Source organism: Danio rerio, chromosome 9 (assembly GCF_052040795.2).
Source record: "Danio rerio strain M-AB ecotype USA chromosome 9, GRCz13ab, whole genome shotgun sequence".
In the NCBI taxonomy this organism is placed as follows: Eukaryota; Metazoa; Chordata; class Actinopteri; order Cypriniformes; family Danionidae; genus Danio; species Danio rerio.
Genome location: NC_141029.1, coordinates 5,526,786 through 5,532,083, shown reverse-complemented (window position 1 = coordinate 5,532,083; position 5,298 = coordinate 5,526,786). Strand labels below are relative to the sequence as shown.

At 33.8% G+C, this 5,298-nt stretch overlaps 1 protein-coding gene across 1 annotated transcript in view; it reads left to right on the top strand.

Annotated features, from left to right (window-relative positions):
• The first annotated feature begins 4,543 nt into the window (after positions 1-4,543).
• Positions 4,544-5,298, top strand: part of acvr1c (activin A receptor type 1C) — a 49,102-nt gene continuing 48,347 nt past the window's right edge. Inside the window, exon 1 of the mRNA XM_087267453.1 lies at positions 4,544-4,805. The gene's annotated coding sequence lies outside the window, so the exon portion shown is untranslated. The remainder of the gene's footprint in view (positions 4,806-5,298) is intronic.

The following is a 5,298-nucleotide window of genomic DNA, read 5'->3' as shown; positions in this document are numbered from 1 at the left end:
CTTTGACCTTTATATTACATTTTATTTACCTACATCAGTACAGTATGTGCGGGTATATACAGCTCGAGGTGATCATGTAATGTTAATGTTTCTACCAGCAGATGGAGACAAAAGTATGCTGTAGGACATCTGGAAGACTGGAAAAGGCAGTTTTGTGCTGCCTTTTCATTGATGAAGGTAGTTTGTTTTTGACAGCCTCTCTCTACGGTGTCTCTTACCGAGAAGTTGTCAGATCTATTATTAGAAGTGGAGAGGATTTATTTGTTTCACGTGTGACATGCTTATGAGTTTCACAGGTTTTGGTGATAACATGCACTGCCATTAGCGGACACTTGTCAGCAGGAGAGATTTCAGTATAAAATGGTATATATATATATATGTATATAAATATATGGTATATATATTTCAATGGTATAACAATATAATTATTAATTAGTAATGTAATTACATTCCTATTATGTTGTAATTACATCCAGGATGATATTTATAACTTTCTTTGTATATTTCAAGTACTGTATTTGTGTATTTATATGTAAATAAACGCAGTACATATGTAGTTACAAACTTTTATTGTGGATGTTAGGACTTTGTAATTACATTGTTGTAACAAAATTACATCTGAGATGTAATATGTAATTGCAAATGTGTCTTGTGCGTGATTACTGTCGTGACATTGTAATTACTATGCCTTCACACTGTAATTACATTGTAGTTACATTGAAGATAATATGTCGATTTGCAAATGTTTCTTTGTATATTACAGTATTTGGTTATCTATAGTTGTTTGTGTAAATATACACAGTACACATGTAATTACAAACTTAGTTACTATGTCAATACATCGTAAAAACACATTGATATTGCATTGTAATAACATCCAAGATAATATAAACTTAATTTTTCTTTGTATATTTATTGTACAATATTTGTGTACTTATACATAAATATATGAAGTACATATGTAATTACAAACATTTATTTTGGATGTATATACTGTGTAGTAACAATGTAATCACAATGTATTCACAATGTAACAATAACGTAGTAACAATGTATTTACAATGCAATAGCAATGTAATTACAATGTTACAAAAATTACATTGTTAAAAAATGTAGTTACATTGTAATTACAATGTAATAGCAATGTGGGTACATTGTTATAACAATGTAGTTACATTGATATTACATTGTAATTACATATTACATCCAAGATTTTTTTTTTTACTGTTTGTGTATTTCAAGTGCTGTATTTGTGTATTTATAAGTAAACATACACAGTGCATATGTAGTTACAAGCTTAGTTTGGATGACATTGTAATTACATTGCAAATATGCAATAGATATGTAATTAAAAACTTTTTTATATTATGTACTATGTAATAACATTGTGATTACTATATTTTAATGTAGTAATAACATTACATAACATGTCATTACTCCATTGTTATAACATTGTAATTACATTGTAATTATATCTATAATAGTCAGAGATGGGGACTCGAGTCACATGACTTGACTCGAGTCAGACTTAAGTCACAAAATTTAGTACTTGAGACTTGCTTGACAAATATCTAAAAAAGACTCGACTTAAGTTAAATTAGTTAAATACACAACTGTTTGTTATATATTAAGCATTTAAAAACAAAACATAACCGAAAGTTAAGCATTCGCAGTATTAACAGTTCATCGGTTCTCAGATCTGTCCGAAAGAATCAGTTGAATTTGCTTGACTGGATCATTCGGTTCATTAAGAAGAACAGCTTTAAATGATTTGTTCGATTCATTTAAACGATTTTGACTTTAAGAAATCATAGAGTACAAATTATTACATTTTATTACAGCTAAATCTGTATGCTTTGTGGCTTATTTTTCTGTCATTTATTTGTTGTCTGGTTTCTAATAGTAACAAACACTTGTTTGTTCCCTCAATGTTTGTTTGGTGAGCATATTTCCAATACTATGCAAATTGAAAAAAAAAAAAAGTTAATAGCAGAAGTGAACCATTTGCTGACAGAGGACGGACACTGTAATTTATGTGTTTTTATTTAATTAACTGGTACTCAATCTAGAGCACTGGGATGTTAAATCGTATTTTTCCCCTTAAAACCCTAACTAAAAACCCATTAGATAGCTTCTAACTAATGTGTATCTGGAAACTGTTACGTGCACAGACGGAGGAACAGGAGATGTATTTTTGTGGAGCACTTGAAACTACATAGAGTACATTACAAAAATGCGGATGTATTTATAGTGACAGGATTAGAAAAAAACATGTTGACGAGGTTTTCAATTATCTGTTGGGTTCTGTCCCCTTTAAGAGAAAGAGATGCGGGAAATCACATTGGATTCTGGGATAAAAACAAAACAAGAAAAAAAAAGTAATGCTCAGCGAGTGACTCATGTTGTTTTGCGCAGATAACCCGTAAAACATATTTTCCTGTTCCCACTGTGGTAAGAAAGTTTAATCTTCTTTTTTGTATCACTGTTGTGAAGTTTCAACTGTCTGTTTGAGATCGCTAAATTAAGTTATGTTTTAATATGTTTTATTTTATGTTTGTAATTAGCTGATTAATGCTAATCTGCACTCCTTTTTTGCTTTATGTATTTAGCGATAATTGTCTGGGGATGTTTTCTGTTGTATTAGGGAGTGTTTTGTGTTTGAGTATCCATTTAGAAGAGTGGTGGGCAACCTTTTTATACCCAAAGACCACATATTGTTTTGCAAACCAACTGAAGGGCCACATGTCAAATCTTTCAAAAAAAAAACTTTTATTTATAGTGGCAGTAGGCATGGAATATGTAATAGTAACGGAGGCCAGCTAGTAAACCAGGTAAACCTCACTCCTCTGACCTTCAAAGGTGCTCTAGCAAAAGATGCTAGAGGCCACGGTCATTAGCCTCCTTGTTAGAGCAACCGACTCCTATGTGGGAGGTTGCCGGTTCGATCCCAGCTCGGAACGGGTTGGGTGGCGTAGGACCGGTGGGGTTACATTGGTGCCGTGACCCGGATGGCAGTGAGGTTTAGGGGGGGTGAGTGTAACGGAGGCCAGCTAGTAAGTGCTGTGCAGGTAAACCTCACTCCTCTGACCTCTAAAGGTGCTCTAGCGACAGACGCTAGAGGCCATGGTCATTAGCCTCCTTGTTAAAGCAACCGACTCTCATGCGGAAGGTTGCCGGTTGGATACCAGCTCGAAGCGGGTTGGGGGGCATAGGACCGGTGGGGTTACATAATATCGGACAGAAACATGTCACAATAACACAAAGCTGTTTTTTTTTATAGTTATTATTGAGTCATATTTACAAGTCAGATTATTTGCATTGCTATTTATATTTACTTACTAATCATCATAAAACAATAAAATAATCCCTTATAAAATATAATAATAATGTAATAAATGTTACAGTGGAGAATAGAAAATATATTGTCTGATAGAAAAAAATTCATATTAACATTCCAAATAATTCTTAAAGTTTACTACTCAGTCAAATTTACAATAATCTACTTTGCACAGCTTTTAGAATTTAGAGATCAATCATCATAAAACTTCGTTTAAACCACAAATATTTGATAAAAATAACTTTTTAAAGTGGATTTATGCATGGAAAATATATTCTATGACAAAAATTACCACATTTAACCAACAATTATTATATTATTTGAGTCAAATTTACAACAATATCATTTGAGCTTTTATAAATAAGCTCATATCAATCATTATATAACGGAAGAAGAACCTTAGTCTTTGTAGATCAAGTAATTTTATTATGAGTGTGTTAATGTGAACAATGAGCCAAAAAAATAAAGTTATATCAGCAGCAGCACTCTCGCAAAATACCCAGCTGATTCAGTTGTTGCCTAACGACATAAAAAAAATTGCACTTCGCGTTTTTGGTATGTAAATGCATGGCGGTGTGATCAGCCCCTTAGGTTGCAGTCTTTAAAAACAGCAATACTTTCTTGTCATATTAGACATACCGCTTTCTGTCCGATATTGGTGAAGAAGTATTTTGTTGTCCTTAACACATGACATTCAGAGTCAATTTTTTTTTTTTTTTGCCTGACTCATTTTCAGTCATTACCTGTCGAGTGCATTTTATTATCCGAGAGTGTGTTCCAATTCTACTGGTTGCACATACTGTACCGCGTGCAATACTGCTATCAAACTGCCATTCACTTGTATTGCACCATTAATTTACTGTACTAATTCTGAAACCAAACCGATACTCATAAGCAGCATTTTAAAAACTCACTAGCGGTCTGGATGAAAGAGTTCAGTGGGCCGCACATGGCTCACGGGCCGTAGTTTGCCTACCTCTAATTTAGAAGTTCATATGCTCTTAATATATGGTTATGTTTAATTATTACACTAAAATGTTGATTATGCTGGGATGTGTCAGCTATCGAAGTGAAATAGCTTTGATTAATTATTAATATTTTCAGTGCTGTGATGATGATGATTGTCAGCTGTGTGTCTAATTAGAAGTCAGGTGTGAGTGTTTGTGTTGCTTGAGTAGAACCTGGGGCCTGTTTCAGTAAGGAGGTTCAACCAACTCGGAGTTTAAACTTGAACTCTGAGTTGATTTACAGAGAGATTAAAAACTCTTGAGTTTGCAGTTTCAGAATAGCTGATCTGAGTTGGGTCAATCAACTTTGAGTGGAATATCATCATACATGTTACCTAAGCAACCTCAACATGGGAATGCTCACTAGTGACTTCTACAAATCTACAACATCAGACATCTACAAAGTTGCTGCTAGTGTGAATGGAGCTTCAGGAGTTCAGGAACCAAGTATGAAAGTAAAGGTATCATTGTCACAGTTAACCATCTGATTGCTCTGTCATCTTTTGCTCAGGATCAACCCTGTATAGTGGCTTAATTTTCAGGCACGTAATTTAGGGCACACCAACAATACACATTTTCAACCTCTTCCAATTTAAACACACCTGAATCAGAACATTAGAAGAGACTCCAAGACCTGAAATGAATGGGTCAGATAAGGTAGACATCCAAAATATGTATTGTTGGTGTGCCTCCAGGAACTGGGTTGGAAAACACTGCTTTATGATGTCTTGTAGGGGGAGGGGGTTTCTAAGTTCCAACTACTGGGATTCCTCAAAGCTCTGTGCTTTGAACACTTCTGGGAGAATCTTAATATACAGTTGAAGTCAGAGTTATTAGCCCCCTTGAATTATCAGCACCCCTGTTTATTATTTTTCCCCGTTTTCTGTTTAACAGAGAGCAGTTTTTTTTTTTTTTAAACATTTCTAAACATAATAGTTTTATCTCTAATAACTG